Source organism: Giraffa tippelskirchi, chromosome 11 (assembly GCF_054371585.1).
Source record: "Giraffa tippelskirchi isolate mGirTip1 chromosome 11, T2T-mGirTip1v1.2.pri, whole genome shotgun sequence".
NCBI lineage: Eukaryota > Metazoa > Chordata > Mammalia > Artiodactyla > Giraffidae > Giraffa > Giraffa tippelskirchi.
This window is the reverse complement of record NC_137285.1, coordinates 61,872,683-61,894,981: the sequence shown is the minus strand read 5'-3', so window position 1 is coordinate 61,894,981 and position 22,299 is coordinate 61,872,683. Positions and strand designations below refer to the sequence as shown.

Here is a 22,299-nt window from a genome sequence, read left to right as displayed (position 1 = left end):
TCCTCTAAACCCTGGCTCCTCTCTTACCCCTTTGGAGCAGTCCCTCAGCACTACCTGAGAGGCTGGCTCCTGGGCTTGAGGCCCATCAAGTCCACCAAATAAAACATAATTCTCAACTTTCACATGCATGCTAAGTCACTTCAGTCATGTCTGACTCTGTGTGACCCCATAGACTGTAGCCCACCAGGTTCCTCTGTCCTTGGGATTCTCTAGGCAAGAATACTGCAGTGGGTAGCCATCCCTTTCTCTGGGGGATCTTCCTGACCCATGTCTCTTACATCTGCTTTGGCAGGCAGATTCTTTACCACTTGTGCCACCTGGGAAGGCGTCTCAATGCTTTTTTCAGTCGACACCAATGAGATGGGAAGGCTAAAGAGCCAGGCAGTCACCCTGGCACCTTGAGGGGGATGGGAAGCAGGCACCCAGGAACTATGCTGTGCTGGGAACACTCCAATCAGGGCGAGGGGGCTCAGGTGGGCTGAGTCCCAGAAGAGGAGGAGGACAGCTGCCCTATTGGGTTCACCGCTGGCTGGGGCAGAAGGAGGGGGGATCTAGAGCTTTGGTCTCAGTGATGGGAGTGAGGGACCAGGGTTCACAAGTCAAGCTGGAGGAAGTGAGTCTTCAAGAGTGCCTCAGCAGTGGTCAAGAGAGAATGGATGCTGAGAGACTAAAACAATACAATCGTCTATCAGATCACTTATTTCCTCACTTGAATAAAGGGGTTACATAGGATGATCCATATGCTCTGTCACATGTCACTCAGTCGTGTCCAACTGTTTGCAACACTTTGGACTGTGGCCAGCCAGGCTCCTCTGTCCATGGGATTTCTCAGGCAAGAATACTGGAGTGGCTTACCATTTCCTCCTCCAGGGGATCCTCTTGATCCAGGGATCGAACTCACGTCTCCTGTGTCTCCTGCATTACAGGCAGCTTCTTTCACCACGGAGCCATTGGGGAAGCTCCTCTGTCTTCATTAAGTACTTACTAAAGTGGCTCCCTGCCACTGCTTTCTTGAGTTCTTCCCCTTCCTTTGTTGTTAGCTGTTGGTACTCCCACTCCTGGCTCCTGCCTGTGAAGCCTCACTGCTTCTGGACAGCTCCCCGGCATCTCCCCTGTGGAGGTGCCGGCCTCTGTGTGTTCACGAAGGTCATCAGACTTATACGGCTATAAAAAAGCGGGTGACGGTTCTCTGGTAAGGCTCGATTTATTAATGTCTTCTTTGTGATTTGGGCTGGTAGTAAATAATATATTCATTATAAACAATCATTCAACCCACCATTCTTTCTTTGGTTCTCAGCTAACTTGTCTACAAAACAGGAGAGTTGAACTCAATGATTATTAAGGTTTCTTTCAGCTCCAGCTCCGCTGGATTCTATGAAAATTAAACTCCTCAGGGCAGGTAGTCTGTGGGGCTTGACTGTGAGGCATCCCCCAAGAAGTTGGAAATGGGAAATGTAATTTCCCTCTGAGAGAAGGATTACAAAGCCAACCGGCACCAGATCAAAGGAGATATATTTAACTAGTCCTTAAATGAACAGGATGGATTTGAGATCAGAGCAGTCTGGATTGATAGCAGGAGCATCCCCAGGGAGAGCATGGCCTGTTGGGGCGAGACAGAGCATCACGGACATGCAGAAAAAGGAGGCTGAGATCGTGAGCACATCAGGATTGAGTTCCGATTTGGCCAAGATAAGGCCGGGGTACAGGGGGCTGGGTACGTTAGAAGGCTCTGTGGAGTGATGAGGAGGGGCTTCAGGCCATTGTGACCGGACCCCTCAGCAGAGATGATAGTTCATATTGTTAAAACCCATATTGTACAGGCACCAACCAAACACAAAGGGCTTCACCTACAGCTGGAACAGGGACCTAGGATCCTCATTATGGCCAACACGCATCCTCTAGTGCCCGGGCATATGTGAAGTCCCTGGTGTGGGAAGGGCTGTGAGCATGAGCTTGTAAGAGGCCCAGGGCCAAAGCTATTTACTGATCAGCTCAGAATTAGTTTAATAAATTCCACGTTCATATCATTCAATTCATTCTTTTTCTCTGCTTCCAATTCACCAAGCAATCCCTTGCTTTGACTGTGGTTTCCCCTATACTTCTACCTAAAGGGAAAGAATGCATATGATTGGTTACATGATTGTAAGATGAATGTATTTTTCAAGGTAAACAAATAGGTTTGCTGACTTTTAAAACTGAGTTTTAATTGGAGGATAATTGCTCTACAATATGGTGTTAGTTTCTGCCATACATCAACACCAAGCAGCCATAGGTGTGCATACGTCCCCTCCTTCTTTAACCTCCTTCACACCCCCCACTCCACCCCACCCTCCTAGGTTGTCACCGAGCACTGGATTTGAGCTTCCTTTATCATACAGTAAACTCCCACTGGTTATCTATTTTACATATGGTAATATTTATGCTTCCGTGATACTCTCTCCGTTCATCCTTCCCTCTCCTTACCCCTGTGTCCACAAGTCTGTTCTCCATGTCTGCATCTCTGTTGCTGTTCTGCAGATAGGTCCATTGGTACCATCTTTCTAGATTCCATATATACGTGTTAGTATCTGGTATTTCTTTTTCTCTTTCTGACTTCCTTCACTCTGTGTAATAGGCTAAAAATTTGGACCACTTCACGAATTTGCATGTCATCCTTGCACAGGGGCCATGCTAATCTTCGTGTTGTTCCAGTTTTAGTATATGTGCTGCTGAAGTGAGTGCAGGCTTTCTGTTTTATCAGTCCCTTGGGAGCCTGGTCCAATGGATTCTGTGAATTCACCTCTATAAGGGAAATCCACTCTTGGCTTGCTGGCAAAGTCAACTGCCTCCATTAAACAAACAAACAAACAACCCAATTTAAAAATGGGAAGAGCACCTGAATAGACATTATTCCAAAGAAAACAGGCACGTGGCCAACAGGCATGTGAAAATGCGTATCACTAATCATCAGAGAAATGCAAATCAGAACCCAGATGAGCTTTCACCTCACACCTGTCATAGTGGTTATCACCACAAAGAACACAAATAACAAATGCTGGTTTGAGGATGTGGAAAAAAGAAAACCCTAGGACACTGTTGGTGGGAATGTAGGTTGGTGCAGCCATTGTGGAAAACAGTGTGGAGGTTTTCAAAAAAACAAAAGTAAAGCAAGCGACGTCATCTAGCAATTCCACCGCTGGGTGGAATATCCAGGGGATCCTCCCAACCAAAGGAAACAGAGTGTTCATTTGAAAAGAACACCCGCACCCCAATGTTCACAGCAGTGTTATGTACAATAGCTAAGACATGGCAGCAACCTAAATGTCCGTCACCCAATGAACTGATAAAGAAGATGCGGTGTAGATACTAAAAGGAATATTAGCCAGCTATAAAAAATGAAGTTCTGCCATTTGCAGCCAAATGGATGGACTTGCAGGGCATTATGCTAAGTGAAATAAGTCAGACAGAGAAAGACAAATATTGTATATTATTACTTCCATGTGAAATCTAACAAATGAAAAAATGAATGAATGTAACAGAAACAGACTCACAGATGTAGAGAACAAACTAGTGTCTACCAGTGTGGAGAGAGAAGTAGGGAGGAGCAACATAGGGCAGACAATTAAGAGGTACAGGATATTATGTACAAAATAAGCTACAAGGATGTATTGTACAACGTGAGGAATATAGCTGAAATTTTATAACTTTAAATGGCATATAATCTATAAAAATATTGCATCACTATGTTTTTTTTTTTTTTTTTTTTTTTTTTTTTTTTCAAGGAAAACATTTATTATTCTTGTTTTGACTTGTTTTGTAGATTCTTTTGGATTTTTTTTTCTTTTATCCCCCCTCTGTTGCAGTTGTCAATTTTTTTTTTTTATTTCTTTTTTTAAATTTATTGAAGCATAGTTGATTTACAATGTTGTGTTAATTTCTATTGCACAGGCATCACTATGTTGTACATTTAAAGTTAGTACAATATTATAAATCAACTATACTTCAGTTTTGACAAAAAGCCCACACTTGCCTCATGGAAATACTTCTTGGAAGTAGCTGGCCAGCCCCTCTTTCTTTTTTCTAAAGTTTTATTGACGGATAGCTGATTTACAATGTTGTGTTAATTTCTGCTGTACAGAAAAGTGATTCAGCTATACATATGCATATTCTTTTCCATTACGGTTTATCACAAGTTGCTTAATATAGTCCCCTGTGCTGTACGGAAGGACTTTTTGTTTATCCACCAACCCCTCTTTCCAACTTAGATTCAGTGGTCCAAGAGAACCGTTGCTATTTTCCTACAGAATCTCTGGCTGAATTTCTACAACATGTGAAATTTAACTGGAGACTGGTCAGTATGATGTAGTGGCTTTCTGTTTGTGCGTGTGTGACTTTTGTTCAGTCCCTCAGTCCTTCCTAACTCTTTGCATCCCCACGGACTGCAGCATGCCAGGCTTCTCTGGCCTTCACCATCTCCCAGAGTTCACACAAGCTCGTTGTCCATTGAGTCAACAATGACCTCCCACCACCTCATCCTCTGTGATTTTAGTAATACTAAATTTATTTTCAAATAAAATCTCACAAAGTTCTCCAAGTTCCAGGTAAACAGATCCATATACCAGCTTCTCTGTGGGAATGAGCTGAACACCTCAAACATACAAGGTCCACATGGAATTCTGAATGCCCTGCCCTTGTCTACACCTGCCTCTCCTCTCCTGTTCAGGCCTCAAACCTAAAATCGTTCTCAGGCTCTCTCTTCTCAAGCGCCTGATTCCACCAACAAAATCCATCTAGAGACCCATCACTTCCCAGCCAGGGCTCTGCAAGCTTGCTTACGGCTGGCAGCCTCTCTTACCTGGGTCGCTGCCTTGTCCTGGTCTTCCTGATCCCGCTCCTGTGTCTGTATGTTCATTCTCTCTGCACTGAAGTAATGTGTGAAAATGTGGCTGGATCCTGATTTCCCCTGTTCACAGGGCTCTAGTGTTTCCTGCCAGATTTTGAGTAAAATCCAGACCCCTTACTGGGGTCTACCATCCTGCTTCCTGGCACCTCACTCACTGAGCCCTTCTCCCCCTCACTCTCTTGGCTCCAGACACACTGGACTTATTGTTGCTCCTCAAATGTGCCAAGCTTGTTCGCTGCTTTGCATTCCCTGGGGGCCCTGCTTACAGCCACGGGTGCCCTTGACTTCGGATGGCTCACTTCCTCACACCAATTGAGTCATTGCCCAGATGACCCCTCAGGGAGGCTTCCCTCACCCTTGCCTCGCTCCTGCTCTCTGGAACTTTGGGGCCCCTCCTGTAGTGGATGCTGGGGTGTGCCGCCAGCTCCCCAATCAGGGCTGGGAGGCCCTCGTTGATTTAGTCCCTGGTCAGCTGCCAACAGCTCTCACACTGAGCACTTTCCAGGCTCTGACCTTTGCCCAAATAATCAGCTTCACCCACGTTTTATGCCCACTCCCTGGAGAAGCCTATATTCAGTGGCTGGTCCTGTGTGGGTACAAATGCCCAATCCTCTGGTCTCAGCTGGGCCTCCTCCGCTGACTGGCTCATGCACTAGAGCTAGCCCTGCAGGAGGGGGTGAGACTTCTCCACATGCATCACCAATCACCTCTTCCCCCTGCCCATCCTGCACCCCTCACACGTGTCACACCTGGGAGTGCTCCCCCAAAAATGCCTGCACATCTGTCTCAGAGTTGACTTCCTATGGAACCTGACCTGTGGGCCGCCACCTAAAATTATGTGTTTGTTAACTCATTTCTTTTCTATTTCCCCAGCTAAGACTTGGGTCTTCCCTGGGGGCTCAGCTGGTAAAGAATCTGCCTGCAGTGCAGGAGACCTGGATTTGATCCCTGGGTCAGGAAGATCCCCTACAGAAGGGAATGGCAACCCACTCCTGTATTTTTGCCTAGAGAATTCCATAGTGGCGATATTGTCTGTTTCACTTCTGTATTCTACCAGGATGTTTTGCAACATGCCTGGTGTTCAATAATTATTTACTGAATGAATGAATGACCATAACCCCAGTATATATCATAGATACAAGTGAAACTGCCTTTTTGAAGTTGGGGGGCGGTGGGGGGAGGATGGAAAGGTCTACTCCACCCTCCATGCCCACCACCCCATCACTTGAGAAGGATCGGAGGCATCTCACCATTCCTTAGGACTGAGATGATTTGGAAACCAGAAAAATGAGATTCACGGGCTGGCTCCCCTACTAAGAAGCCCTTCACTATGTCCCCTCAAGTCAAGCCTTGGCCTGGCAGGCCCTTTAGCCCAGGCAGCTGGGACGACAAGCCCACACTCTGCTCTGGGAAAAGAAGCCAGGAGGATGGGAAAGAAAAGAGAAATGGTCCATCTCCCTGATGCCTGACGCTAGGGATGTGCAGAAGACACGGGGGACAGAGAAATTCCTGTGAGATTTGGGGCTGGAGGGCTCACCCGAGACTCTGGAATCCCAACTCAGGGGTTCCCTTTTTGCAACAGTGCCTGGGAGGGATCCTACTTGGCCCTTCCCTGGAGTTAGTGCCTTGTTCCTGTAGAAGGCCCAGGAGGCCATGACCCTGGGGACACAGGACTTGGGTGACAACTTATTTTCTCCTAGGCCATTAGAGTCTCTTTCTCTCTGTCCAGTGTTGGAATTCTGCGGAATGTTCAATGTGCCATCACCACAAGGGTGGAAAGACTGTTTCTAGGACAAAGAAGGTGAAGGAGATGGTTTCATCCACACCTTCCATTTCCATTTGTCCTCTCCTGGTCCATTCCCCAATTAATCCCAAATCTGACTTATTTTCACCTCTCTATTTATTTTTGACAGAGACAGAGGAACCAGCTTTAGATCTCCTGACTCCTTGCCTGGGCAGAAACAGACTGAGTTTGAATTGAATATTGCTGGGAAGGCTCCTCCCTGAACCTAGGAGGGGAGTGTGGCTGGGTGTGCTGGCTGAACCCTGCTGGGCGAGGCCCCCAGAGCCCCAGAGAAGGTGAGCCAGGCCCTGCTCCCACTCCCGGAGCAGCCTCAGCCAGAACTGGCTGTTAGAACAGCTGCAGCTTGGATTTCACTTCCTCCCCATCAGCTGGAACAAATTCCGCTGCCCAGCCCCTAGGAAGAGGTCCCAGGATTATCCAGCCATTTTTCCTCCCCTGAAGTTCTTTCACAAAGCAAGAAGGGGAAGTTACCCACAGTCAACCCAGCAAATGTCCAGCAGCCTCTGAGACAGTCTGGACCCGTCCCACGGGCCAGGGAGCTCATTGCACAGTCTGAGGAGGCCAGACATGGATCCTTCTGCAGGCTGTTGTTGGCCTGGAGGCAGGAATGTCCATGAAGGATGCAGAGCAACAGGGACTGAGCCCGACAGAGCACATCCATGCCTGGGAGCCAGACTGAAAGGACATATCCCTTCTCTGGCACCACGAGGGCCATACATCCAGCCCGGGAAATCCACTCTTACCCCCCAAAGGACCTTGGGGCCACACATCTTCAGCCGTAGCACCAGCAGAGATGGACACCAGTACTGGCGATGGATGAACAAACATCCTCTTAGGAAAGCAGATAACGCCTCTTGTCTGCATGGCTGCATTGTTTTACAACATCCCAGGCACTATTTTGAAGAATAAAACCATTGCCAGTGCAGAGTGCCCTCATCAGAGTACAGGCGTCAGGCTCCATTCTTGACCCCGAGGCCTACACACCTACTTAGTTTGGTGACTTAGAAATCTTGAACAGATCCATTCACTTTTTAAAAAAAAATTAAAAATAATGCTTTAAAATCTGAAAATGAAAGTGAAAGTCGCTCAGTTGTGTCCAACTCTTTGCAACCCAATGGACTGTAGCCTGCCCGGTTCCTCTGTCCATGGAATTCTCCAGGCCAGAACACTGGAGTGGGTAGCCAGGGGATTTTCTCCAGGGGATCTTCCAACCCAGGGATCAAACCCAGGTCTCCCACATTGTAGGCGGATTCTTTACCAGCTGAGCCACCAGAGAAGCCCCAAAACACTGGAGTGGGTAGCCTATCCCTTTTCCAGTGGATCTTCCCAACCCAGGAATCGAACTGGGGTCTCCTGCATTACAGGCGGATTCTTTACCAGCTGAGCTACCAGGGAAGCCCTGTTTTAAAACTCTAGGCTGTAGAATTCACATTTGTTAGTAATAATACAGCATAACAAATACTACCATTATCCTCAGATGCCCATGATGGGTCAGGCACTGTTGTAGCGGCTGGGAAAATGGTGTGCGCAGAAACAAATGTGCCCTCTTCAAGGAACTTACAGCTCATGATCCTCAGATGGGCATTATTGTCTCCATTCTACAGCCAAGGTCATTCCCATTCGCGAACTTAAGTTATGACGTGGGAAGTACTTGCCATGACCGTCTGTAGTTAAGTCACGTCCTGTTAGCTCAGTCACTCCAGGGGACCGTGATTTATGATGCTGGAGCAGGACTCAGGAAGCCCTGTTTATTTTGCCTTTGGCAATTGCCGCTGGTAGGTTCTACCAATAGGGGGCACTAGAGGGAGCTGGGAGCTGGATCAGAGAAGGGACTTACTGCACCCTCCTGAGTGCCTTCTGAGGATTTCCTTGCTTCTTCTGCTTAGTGGTTGCTATTTGCTGCTGCTGCTGCTGCTAAGTCGCTTCAGTCGTGTCCGACTCTGTGCGACCCCATAGACGGCAGCCCACCAGGCTCCCCCGTCCCTGGGATTCTCCAGGCAAGAACACTGGAGTGGGTTGCCATTTCCTTCTCCAATGCATGAAAGGGAAAAGTGAAAGGGAAGTCGCTCAGTCGTGTCCCACTCCTAGCGACCCCATGGACTGCAGCCTACCAGGCTCCTCCATCCATGGGATTTTCCAGGCAAGAGTACTGGAGTGGGTTGCCATTGCCTTCTCCGTTGCTATTTGCAGCAGCGGTTAAATCCAGTTTGTGGTTTTTCCAACGTCCGCAGAAGCAGACGCAATGCATTCCTTCCCCAGCACTTGCCAAGCAGCTCCCCCTTCCACCAGATCTGAACCTCAGTTCCACAGGGCCTCTTCTCCAAACTTCTAGAGGCTCCTAATTCTGACTCTTAGTTCCCTAGGCCTGGGCAGGGAGCGGGCAGTGTAGCCTAAAGTTGCTACCTTCCTGATATATTTTGTTGTTGTTTAGTTACTAAGTAGTGTCTGACTCTTTGGGACCCCATGGACTGTAGCCCGCCAGGCTCCTCTGTCCGTGGGATTTCTCAGGCAAGAATTTTGGAGTGGATTGTCATTTCCTTCCCCAGGGGATCTTCCCCACCCAGGGATTGAATCCATGTCTCCTGCATTGGCAGGCAGATTCTTTACCATGGAGCCACCAGGGAAGCCCCTATGATATATTAGTGTTCTTTCTTTAAATTCTCTGAGTTTTCTAGTTAACAATTCTTTATTTAAAACCCTCTCAGTCAAAATAACTGGCGTTGTTCCTGTCTCCTGACTGGGCCCTGCCTGATGCTGAGAAGGCGGCAGAGCGGGCTCAGATGCTGCTCCATTTGAGCCAAGCCTCTGCTCTACACACCGATGATGTCTCTCCGCTGCAGGTCTGTGGGGGTGGGGGTGAGGTGGGTAGCCTCTGACCTCTGAGCACCCCCCAAGATGACTGGCTCACCCTCCGTGATAAAGAAGGAAGATCATATGCAGGTGATCACTCTCCGGGTTGGGGGGAAGGCACCTGGCTGCTGAAAAAGCCTGCAGCTTTCCCTTCCTGGCCTTGCCTTCCCTGAGAGCCGCTGGTGGTACCCTATTCACAGCTACCCGACAGCCATCCCCCTGCTTCTTTCCTGCCAGTGGGTCCTGGGGTTTGGGTCAGGCAGAGGTCACTGGGTCTTGAGCAAAACTGACCCTCTTCCCAAGCCCCGGGGATGAATCGAGATTGATCCAAGCCAGCCATGGTTGTGTCCCTTCTGTTTGCCGATGATTGGGTATCTGACTTGGTTCTGGCCAACGAGACAGAAGGACAGACAGAAATGAGGCAAAAAGGAAAATCTATAGGGGCTTCCCTCTGGTGAGAAGAAAGCTACTACTCCACCTTGCTCCTTCCAGCTTGGAGCTCCAGCTGCCTCTCAGGACCAGAAGACGCTATTGAAAATGAAAACCCAACAGCTAAGGACCACAATGGGGTCACACAGAGTCTTAGAGACTGAACAACAACAAGGGCAACAAAGCCAAGAATCGGGAAGAGCTGATTCTCCATGGCATTCCATAGTCCCAGACGCCCATCTCCACGCTTCTTGTACGGGGATGACCATTATAAAAAACCGTTTTTATTGCTTGTGTCACTCAGATGCTCAGGCGTTCAGTTGCGTCCAGCCCTTTGCAACCTCATGGACTGTAGCCCGCCAGGCCCCTCTGTCCACAGAATTCTCCAGGCAAGAATACTGGAGTGGGTGGGTTGCCATGCCCTCCTCCAGGGGCTCTTCCAGAGTCGTAGTCAGGTATTCTGTTGTTACAACAAAAGTAACACCATTTCTAATTGACACGATCACGGCCCCCTCATAGGTGCCTGCCCAGCCCTCACACCTGCCACTGCGAGCTGCCCCCCAGAAAAGGCAGTCCCTGTCCCCACAGCAGTGGGCGCTGCTTACCTGACAGTGGTAGCCCCAGCCCTCCACCCCCACCCATGCTACACACACACACACACACACACACACACACACACACACACACACACACACACACACACACACACACACACACACACGATGCTGTCTGAAGCCGGGCTCCAGCATAGCGCTCAGAGCAAGAGGGCATATAAATCAAAGGCCTTAGGTTTTGTGGGCTAATCAATATTTATTCATTCCCGGCAGAGCAGTGGTGGAGCCTGGAGAGGCACAGAGAGACTGTAAAATGTCTCCTGTGCTGAAGCCCTTGCTGGAGGGAAGGCCTTCTTTGTTCTCTCGCTGCCAAACAGTGCTTGGCACAGCTGAGCCTCGGTGCCCCTGGGAAGAAAAGGGCGGGGCTAGGTCGATCCGGCGGAGGAGGACCAGGACTGCCCGGGGACCAGGTCAGGCCCACGGACACGAGCTCTGGACGCAGCTGCACCCTGCCCTCTTGGTGGCTCATGTCAAATGCAGACCGTCCCTGTGTCTCCAGGGGCCGCTCATCTTTCTCGGATCAGGGCATACCATCAGAGAGTCCACATTCTGAGGGCGGCAGTTGTGGGGTTACAGTCAAGTCCTTTGGAGAGTGCTTGTGTGCGTCTGGTGGAAGCTTCACACTGCAGACATCCTAGGCCTCCCCCTCCGCCCTGCCTTTTTCTGCCAATCACATTGCTTGTATGCTGTTGCTTTTGCACCCTCGCACCCTCTAGGCTACACAGCTGCATCCTCCCTGCCTCCCCATTTTGCATCTCTCCCTCGGACCCAGTCTCCACACAGCCATCTGTTACTTTCTTTAGGCAAGATAGACAATCCTCCTCTCTACCCAGGACTTTCAAACGTCCCCCTGGACTACTGAATCAGGCCCCCAGTCTGTGGCCTGAAATTTTCAAGCCTTTCCCTCTGCCCTCAAGGGTGCAGCCTGATCTGGATCTCCCCCTTAGGCACATGATGGAAATGACTCTCCAACCATGCACTCTTTTCCATGGCCTTTCTTAGGCTGTTCTCTCTTCCAGTGATACTTCACCCTGAGGAATGCTTCCCTCTTCAGTGATGCTTCACCACCCCAAAGAATCTGACCGAATCCATCAAGGTGCAGCTTAAATGCCTCCTCAGTTCCCTTCGGCCTCTGCTTTCCTCACTGGGAGAGAACTTTCTTGCATTTGGATGATTGTAACGATTTATATTTGTTGTACAAGAATGGTTTTCTGCTTCATGGATGATTTCTTCCTCTTTCTCTTACATAAGAGAGTGATGGTTCTCAGCCAGGCGGTGATGCCCCGTCTCTACCCAGGTGCATTTGGCAGACGTTCTTGGTTGTCATGCTATGAGGGTGCCACTGGTATTGGGACAGAGGCCAGGGATGCTGACAGACATCCCACAACACCAGGGCAGCCCCCACAACACAGAATTATCCAGTCCAAGATGCTAATAGTCCAAGGTTGAGACACCCTGTGTTCAATTATAAGCTTCCTAAGGGCTGAAACGGTATTTCCTATTCTTTTTGTTCTCCAGAGTACTCAGCTTTGAGATAGAAGCTTGTTCAACTATTTGAAACGAACAGCTATAAATATTTAATATACATGTGCGTGTCTTGTTTGGAGCCTATATGGAGGGGCCTCCTGCCCAAAGAGTGATCTCTCACGTGCGTGCTCCTCTTAATATTCCTGCTGGCGGCCACATGGAATCGCTAGGAGAGCTGATGGCCATGGGGACCCTTCATCATTGATGTTCTCTGGGTCCCTCCCTGCTTCAAAGGACCCCACAAAGTCCCAGACCATTTTGTCTCCACTCCCTGTAGAAACTCCTTCACTAAACTATGCTTTAGCCTACTCTCTTTATAGAGGGTCAATATAAGGAGGGCTCCATGGAGCAGGGTTCCTGCCTCCTCTGTGGAGCTTCCTTTAGTACCGTTTCACACTGTACTCTGCTGTGAGCTTAGCTGCTCAGTCGTGTCTGACTCTTTGCGACCCCCTGGGCTGCAGCCTCCCAGGCTCCTCTGTCCATGGGATTCTCCAGGCAAGAATACTGGAGTGGGTTGCCATGCCCTCTTCCAGGGGATCTTTCCAACCCAGGGCTCGAACCCAGGTCTCCCGCGTTGCAGGCGGATTCTTTACTGTCTGAGCCACCAGGGAAGAAGGTGACTTTGATTGCAGCCCCTTGGGCTTGTAAATGATGAGAGTAAGTTTCTCCATGTTATTCCATGCCCTTTATCCAAGGACCTACATGATGAATTCCTATCTAAGTTTAATTCCAGGAAACATTGCTGTCTCCATAGATGCATATGTGTCATCTATTGTCAAGAAAACTACAATCTATGCGACCCAATATGCTTCTCTTTTGGGCTTAGCTGTCAGATAAGTTAGAACCAAATTCAATATCCAAGTGTTAGAATCGGCTCAGCTCAGGTGTCTGAAACTATCTATTTCTTTTGCTTTCTTCAGCAGGAGTGTTATCCTTAAACGCCTTCTCTTGCACTGTGTTTTAATCTTTAAGCTGCCTCAAGTCTTTGGGAAGTAAGTAGGGTAAATTTCATCACACACACAAAAAAACCTCCTCAATGTCATTTCGAGCCATCTTCTCCTTTTGGGCCCAGAGGACCAGGATTCAGGGGGTGGGGCCACCTGGTTAAAATTCTAGCTCTTCTCTATCATCCATGCACCCTTAGGCTTGTTATTAAACCTCTCTTGGAATAATAAGAACTACTGCAGGACATTGTTGGTAAGATCAGATAAGAGCTGATAAGTTAGACACAGAAAGACAACTACCATGTGGCATAACTTATAGGTGGAATAAAAAAAAAAAAGGTACAAATGAACTTATTTACAAAACACAAGTAGTGTCACAGAAGTAGAAAACAAACTGATGGTTACCAGGGAGTAAGGGAGGAAGGGGCAAATTGGGAGATTGGGATTGGCATATACACATTTCTATGTATAAAATAGATAACAAACAAGGCCCTACTGTAGAACACAGGGAACTCTACTCAGTCCTCAGTAAAGGCCTACCTAGGAAAAGAATCTAAAAATACGAAGAGTGGGTATATGTAGAGCTGATTCACTTTGCTCTACACCTGAAGTTCACACAACATTGTAAATCAACGGTGTGAAAGTGAAGTCACGCAGTCTTGTCCGACTGTGACCCTATGGACTGTAGTCAGCCAGGTTCCTCCATCCATGGGATTTTCCAGGCAAGAATACTGGAGTGGGTTGCCATTTCCTAAATCAACTATAGTCCAACACAATTAAAAAAAAAAAAGTGATATGTCAGTGAAGACATCTTTCTGTCTGTCTGGGATATTTCCTGCTATATGTATATATGTATATTTCCTGTTTCAATGCTTGGCATCATTTATAAAGCCCAGTTTGGTATTTACTCTGACTAATATTGGCCACTTTTCAGTAATACTAACAATTTTACACTTTAACATAGATGGTTATAGTTTTAAAGGTAATGTAACTTTAAAGGTAATGTCACTGATGGGAAGTTAAAATTCTCTGTTCCTGTGATTTTTTCTTTCCTTTTTTTTAAAAAAATTGAAGTATAGTTGATTTGCTTCAGCTGTACAGCACAGTACAGCTGTGTACATATGTACTGTTGTATAGTATGTGTATATAACAGTTATATGTACTGTTACATGTATGTATATGTACATGTATATATTCATTTTAAGTTATAGGTACATGTATATATTCATTTTCAAATTCTTTATAGGTTGTTCCATTCCTGGGATGTTCATTTCCAAAGGTAAGTTATGTAAACGCACACGGACTTCACTTTAGCCCCTTTGATTGGCCGTTGTGGCTGCTATTTTCAGCTCTTGGCAGTGTTCACGCTTCTGCCACTTAGGCTTCTGGTTGGCCTTGAGGTTTCACATTGTAAATATATGGAATATGGCCAAAAAAGGCTACTTGTTGTTCTTCTTGCCTTAGGATGGTATGAATTTAGAAACCCCATGAAGTATATCCAGTATTATGGATATTCTTTTTCACTAAATGGTTTTTTAGTGAAAATCATGTCTTTTTCACTAAATGGTTTCCCATTTGTTTAGAAGCCCACAGGCCCTGAAAAAGTTAAAAAGAACAACAACAACAAAACGCTAATGCCTTTGAAAAAAGAAACTTCAATTTTGAGAATAGTTTGATTCTCACAACTTGAGATGAAGATGGGGAAGGACCTGAGGCTCCCAGAGACACCACGGCCTGTCCTGGCCCCAGGGCCACTAGCAGCAGCCCCAGTTCTGCAGGGCCATGGCAGTCCTCATGGGACCACGTGGCACTCTTGTTCCAGGCTCTTGAAACTGTTAAAACCAAGACCCAAATCCAGAGACACTTTCTTTACTGAGCTGAGAGGAGGAGATCGGAGGTGAAAGTTAGGAAACCTTCCAGCGTGGTGCTATCCAATATGGTCATCACCAGCCCTGTGTGCCTCTTTAAATTTATGTTTTTGTTAATTGAGAGGAAATGAAATTAAAAATTCTGTTCCTCCATTTCTCCAGCCACTATTCAAAAGCTCAACGGCCACATGTGGCTAGTGGGACCCACCTTGCACAGTGCAGAGGTAGAAGGTGGAAGTTTGTGTCATCACAGAGAGAACCACTCAACAACGCTTTCTAGAGCCATTTTCTACTTACAGGGGGCTTGACATAGAACAGTGACATCATGGCATGCCCACTCCTTCTGACAGCTCCGAAGTAAGTGTTCTTTCTGGAGCAGGGCCTCTGTGACAGGGGTTCTCGGTGGTGACCCACCCCTGGGTCTACCTGTCTGGGTGCCTTCATGTTCTGCACTGGGGCCTTGCATGCAGTTACGGGGCCCTGGGAATAACTGGCAACTGTCTGAGTCTGAATATGTGTGCATGTGTGTTCAGGGCTGTGACCCACCCACTCACCATCTCAAATTGGAAGTGTTGCCCGGAAACCATTTACTTTCTAGGTGGAGCTCTTTCTAGCATGGCCCATGGCATGAAGTCCCAATATCTACCCCCAACAAAAGGATCATGGCTTCTTTTTTTTTTTTTATAAATTTATTTATTTTAGTTGGGGGCTAATTACTTTACAATATTGTAATAGTTTTTGCCATACATTGACATGAATCAGCCATGGGTTTACATGTGTTCCCCTTCCTGGACCCCCCACCCACCTCCCTCCCCATCCCATCCCTCTGGGTCATCCCATTGCCCCGGCCCTGAGCCCTTGTCTCATGCATCGAACATGGAATGGTGTTCTGTTTCACATATGATAATATACATGTTTCAATGCTATTCTCCCAGAACGTCCCACCCTCACCTTCTCCCTCAGAGTCCATAAAATTGTTCTATGCATCTGTGTCTCTTATTCTGTCTCGCATATAGGGTTATCATTACCATCTTTCAAATTCCATATATATGCATTAGTATGGCTTCTGAAAGGCCAAAATTGTTCTAACTTTGCTCCCTTTTATGTTGATTTAGAGAAATTAAAGTGTCCAATAGGGTATTAGATGCTTCTTATGTAGTCTCTAACTTCCCAGGGAGGTTTCTACTTTATACATCTCACTGCATATAAAGAAACCAACAAAAAGGTCTCCCCATTGTCTCTCTGTGTACCTAAATCCAGCTGACCTTGACTTTTCTTAATTCTCTGCTTCTCTGGAGGCTTTGGCATGGGGACCAATCCCTCCCTGAAGAGCCCGCATGGTGCCTTTGAAGCTTAGAACAATCTTTTTTCTGGTCCTAAAATAGTGTCGCTGTGATTACCCCTGCTGCCCTGCTGTTATCCCAGGGTTCTGGCCCTGCTTCTGCTTATTCAGATAACGTCTGGCACACAGAACATTGTGTCATTTTTGCCCCTAATTTGACACGTTCACCCACGTTCTTTGTTAAAAATAATAACCACCATCACCCTTCACTGAGCTCTTACCATGTACCAGAAACAGAAGTGAGCGCTTCACAGGTGTCATGTAAATTTAATCTCACTGCCTCCACAGCCACCACCTTGTTCCAAGTCTCTGTCACCCTGGGACCACTGAAAAACTTCCTAAACAGGCCTCCTTTCTTCTGTCCTTGCCCCCTTGAGCCAACTCCCAACCGAGCAGCCAGAAAGATGCTTCAAAATGTGAATTAGTGACATTATTCCTCATTGGCCTCTTCGGATTCAGAGTCCAGGTCAAAGTCTCTACAATGAGCTATAATACCATAAGCCTGCGGTCCCCAATCTTTTCAGCAACAGGGACTGACTTCATGAAGGACAATTTTCCCACGGCTGGGGTGGGGGGTGGAGAGGAGGGGATGGTTTCAGGGTGATTCAAGCACATTTCATTGATTGTGCACTATGTTTCTATTATTATTACACCAGCTCCACCTCAGATCATCAGGCACTAGATCCTAGAGGCTGCGAACCGCTGACCTAAATGATCTGCCCTCATGCCCCGGGTCACTTCTTAACCACAACTCTTATCACTCAGCCCTCCTTGCTCTGATCCAGCTGTGCTGGCCCCAGGGCCTCTGCACTGGGTTCTCTCTGCCAGGTATTCATATGGCTCGCTCACCTCCTTCAAGTCTCTCTTTATTCAAATATCACTTTCCCTGTGAGGGTTGTCCATCTGCTCTATTTAAAATCAATCGTACACACACATACATACACATACACATACGCTATTTATTTCCTTCATACTTGCCAACATTAGCAGGTCATATATTTTACTTATTTGTTAGCTAGTATATCAATATCCCCCAACAAAGAATCCAAGCTCCATATAGATAGGGATTTTTGTCTGTTTCATTTAAATAAATGAACAGACAGTTCATTTAACAGTTTTTCCCAGTGCCTAGCACTGTGCCTGGCACATGATAAGGGACTCAACAAGCATTTTGCATATGTGCTCAGATCATACTTCATTCCTATTTTACAGGTGGGGAAACGGGAGGGGAAGCCACTTTCCTGAGATCACACAGTTGGTCCTCATGGGCTTCTTCCCAACACGTGTTCGCCCCCCGCATGACAATGACTGTTCCAGGCATGATGCTGCACCTGCTCCACGGCCTGCTTGTGTCTTCAGGCAGAGGACTTGCAGAGCGTGGCCACTCCCCCCAAAGCAGGGTCACCAGATCCCTAAGATGCCTGACGATGGACAGGCATAACGTCTAGACATGGCAGCCTCTCCTTCCCATTTCAGCCAGAAAAGCTCAGAAAGTGCAGATTCTGCGTGAACTCTGGGTGCAAGCCCACTGCAGTCCTGGGTTGGTGGACAGAAGGGTAAGCCATCTCTCTGCCTGACAGAGCTGTGATAACAAGTTCAACCTGTTATTTTGACTTAACGATGGAGGGTGAAGATTCCGGCAAATAAAGGTTGGGCTTTTAGCAGATTTCTCATTGTTATGGTCAAGACATTAAGCTTTAAGTTTAATTTTGACAGGAGATATAGAACAGAAAGAAAAGTGTTTCAAATATTAGCTAATGGTCAGGTTAAAAAAAAAAAACCCTTTTCTTTTTAAAGAATGAATTTGGAAGTACTGGTACATTTTTTTTAAGTTTTTTTTTTTCAACTATGGTAAAATAGACATCATATAAAATTGACCATCTTAACTATTTAATTTATTTATCTCGGTATCAATCAATTTATTTATTTGGCTGCATCATATCTTCATTACATCATGTGGGATCTTTCCTTGCAGCGCACACAGAATGTCTAGCGGTATGCAGGCTCAGGGGTTGTGGTATATGGGCTTAGTTGCTCTGTGGCGTATGGGATCTTAACTCCCCAACCAGGGATGGAACCCGCATCCCAAGCATTGCAAGGCAGATTCTTAACCACTGAACCACCAGGAAAATCTCCATCTTAACCATTTTCACATGAACAGTTCAGTAATGTCAAGTATATATACATTGTTGTACAACAGATCTCCAGAACTTTTTCATCTTATGAAACTGAAACTTTGTACCACTGAACATCTTTCCATTCTCCTCTCCTCCCAGCCCCTGGAAACCACCATTCTACTTCCAGCTTCTATGAATTTGACTACTCTAGATGCCTCAAAGAGTGGAATCTCCTTTTTGTGTCTGCCTTATTTCACTCAGCATCATTTTCTCAAAGTTCATCCATGTTGCCGAATGGACACGTGTTTTCAGACCCACTTTTGTATAGGCTTTGTTTGATTGGGCTGAGCCTAAAGTCCAGGGCCTATTTTTAGAGATGCTTGATTTTTTTCATGAGCATTTTGTCTGTATTTATAATATGTAAAAAAGAATGCTTTGCTTATAACCACCCTGTTTAAACAGTGGGGCTTACCACAGAGCAGTGCTTTTCCATTTAATTATACTTTTTCCATTAAAATAAAATTATTTATTAAGACAATTAATCATCAATAAATAGAGAACAGTATTTAAGTAAGATGGACTGTGCCCTGTGTGTTTTAGAGTAGTGGTTGTCAAACCGCCCCCAGGTCCTCAGAGACACGTCAGGGGCCACCGAGGAGGGCATTGGGCAAGTTAAATGCCCACCTCACTCACCTCCGCTTTTAGTCAGAGCACCTCCAGTTGTCTGTCTCATATTATGGGCTCCTGCATGATATTTTCTTGAATAAAAAGTTTCCATAGTGTGGTGTCATTAGTGCTATCCATCAAATATTCTGGCCCTCCCTTCCTCTAGAGACGTTGGAGAGTTGTGCTTCCTGAATTTCTGATGGTTGGGTAAAGCCATGGGACTGATTCTGGCCAACAAGTGTGTCATTGTGGTCTGGAGCATTTAATTCCCAATGAAAGACCCTCCAGATCACCCTTGCCCCTGCTGTTTCCTTTTGCCATGGTGTTATGGACTGCATCCTATGTCCTCCCAAAATTCATATGTTGAAACCCCAGTCCTCAATGTGATGATATTTGGAGATAAGAACTATGGGAATCCTTGTGATGGAACTGATGCTCTTGTAAGAAGAGACAAGAGAAATCTTGCTTCCCTCTGCTCTAGGCTATGTGAGGACACAGCAAGGAGACAACCATCTATGAACCAGGAAGAATTCTATCATCAGACACTAGATCTGCCAGCACCTTGATCCTGAATTCCCCAGCCTCCAGAACAGGGCAAAATAAAAATGTGTTGCTTTAAGCCACTGAAATTTGAGAGTTGATTTGTCACTGCAGCATAACCTGGCCTATCCTGACTGATACACATAGCTTTTTAAAAGCGTGAAAACCATTATTTGGGGAATATAGAAATGCTTAAGTCGATCCAGGTACCTCTTCACTGATCTTTAACCCATCTAAATACTGCTTGATCAAGTCTTGCTTTCTGTGGCCTTAGGTTGAGTTAGGGTTTACTTATCTTTTCTTTCTCTTAGATGCTCACCCTTCATACTTGTCTGGGACTTTAAAAGTTTCTGGAGTTTCAGCAAATAGTTAACTTTTGTAGCTTTTCTGATGCTGCGGATTTTAACTTTACTCAGGAAAAGAAGCCTTTGATTGTCACGGATATTCTCATTCAGCTCTGTAATACTTCTCCCCAGCTCTCTACTCCTATCTCAATTATTTATACAGGGGAAAAAGTTCCAAATCCATCTCTTCTAGCCTCATGGTGAAGCCATACTGAGAGACAGAGAGGAAGGAAAGGAAGACCAGGAGGGAGAGGGAGGTGGGAGCCAAGGAACACTTTTGACATTTGGGGTATGTTGCTGATCTCCTTTTCTAATCATGGGCTTCAGAGCTAGTGAGGTTCTCCTGCATGAGACTCACGTGATGGGCTTGTCTGAAATGCACGTTGCTGTTCAGTCCACTCTGGGAATATGGAGCTGATTCCCATACAGACTAAAGTTTGACTAATATTGTTAAAAATCATTCTGATCCCTCCAGTTGGCCACATATACAGCACTAAAAACGTTCCTTTCTTTGTAATATTGGACAATTCCACTTTTTTTGGCCTAGTCTCAATATCCAAAAAATAATTTTTTGTTTAAAAAAATTGTTGTAGTCATTAAATTTGCAGCCCACAGAAAAACCCAGGTTTTCTAATATATAGTTAAACAAAATATACCAATATTTTGAAATGGAGAAAAATGTTCACATTTTGTGCACTTATTCTTTATATACTTTAAACTGTTGCATTCTTAATTTAAAGTCATGCACAAAAGCAAACAGACAAACAAAGACAGCCTTGAGTAACTGATTGCAATGAAACCAAGTGAGCATGAGTCAAACAGGTCTTGAGCCCCCAGGATTATTATAGAAGCAAAACATTGGTGATTGATATTGATTGTCAATTACGTGTCCCAAACTTGACAGGTATTATCTCATGTAACCCTTGTAACCGCTCTTTGAAGGAGGAATTATTGTGCTTATTTTACTAGATTCAGAAAGGTCAAGTCACTTTCCCAAGGCCACACAGCTGGGAAGCAGCAGAAAGGGATTTATAAGACTTATACCTCCAGCCATTGGCCTTCAAAATCCATGCCCCAAGCCATTTGCCTTGTGAGGAACTATCTGAGACATCTGAGGAGCAGAGGAACAGGAAAGGGTAAAAACTCAGGCAGAATGGGAAAAATGGCCCAGAGGGTATCTTTCACCTAGACCAAATCATTCTTAATTTGCAAGACAAACCTCAGGTTATGGCCTAAGAAATATGGAAAGACTGAATTGCACACTAGCATCTCCTCTGAAGAGGATTTGCCTGATCGGGGGGGAAAAGCCACTTCAAATATAGATGTTATTTCATTTGGTCAAAGTGGGTCACAGGAGCTGGGGTATGTTGGTGCTGTGTTGGGCGGAGGAAATTAAAGTAAGATGGAAAGAATACAATGATGCCACAGTGTTTCTGTTCACCTAGGTAATATCACGATCCTCCATTGAGGCAGCGACATTCACAGTTTTGATATGAAATGTCATCAGGAAAGGCTGGCATACGCAGCCCATCTCAGACATAACTGCTAACGTGGGAAAAATTCTATGTGTTGTTACATTTCCAATTCTATTCCTACAGGACTGGGATGGGAAGGAAATAAGCTAGAGAGAATGTCCTCTCATTCACAGTCATTATTAACTGAAGATGCACATTCAGGTGCATCCCCCTGCGCCAAATGGAAAGGCTCTGGACTTCCATAACCAGCGCTTTGCTCCATGCACCCACCCAAGCAGCCTCGCCTATTGTTTTTATTAATATTCCTTTATTTAGATTTTAATTTAGTTGGGTGTACAACTCCCCTCTCGGCCTGTATCTTCTTCAGCAAGTTGCAAGAAGTGGGGGCCTAATAAATGCTTATTAATAATGTTTTTCTATTGTGGGTTTTCTATCCGTATGATGAATTGTCATTGGAGGAGAAATGCTTTGCAATAATATGTGTCAACATTTTAATGAGAACTACTATGTGGAGTGTCTGCAAAGAGCTATTCCATGTAAGTTATTAAGATACCATAGCATTAATTTTTAGGGATGATATATATTAATATTTGTGTCAGGGGCTGGAGGGTATCCTTGTTCCTAGGGAGGCTGAATCATAACCTGGATATCTTGCTACTTGGCATGCAGGGGGCACCTCCATCAGCTTCCAAAATGGCATGGTTGTCTTGCTGATTGAGTCGTGTAGATCATGCAAATTCCTTGTGATGGTTTACACTTTAATCCTTCTCTCATGGCAATATAATGGTAATTGGTGTTCTTTAATCTACTGTACTATTTAATGCCCCGAGACTTCTGGTAATTTCACACAACCCATCCTCCAGGCTCCTCTGTCCATGGAATTCTCCAAGGCAAGCA

At 45.9% G+C, this 22,299-nt stretch overlaps 1 non-coding gene across 1 annotated transcript; it reads right to left on the bottom strand.

The window, feature by feature from the left end:
• Positions 1–2,617: 2,617 nt before the first annotated feature.
• On the bottom strand, positions 2,618–2,721 carry LOC145528024 (U6 spliceosomal RNA). The gene has a single exon (XR_014070103.1). It is a non-coding gene; the product is annotated as a U6 spliceosomal RNA (small nuclear RNA).
• Positions 2,722–22,299: the final 19,578 nt, after the last annotated feature.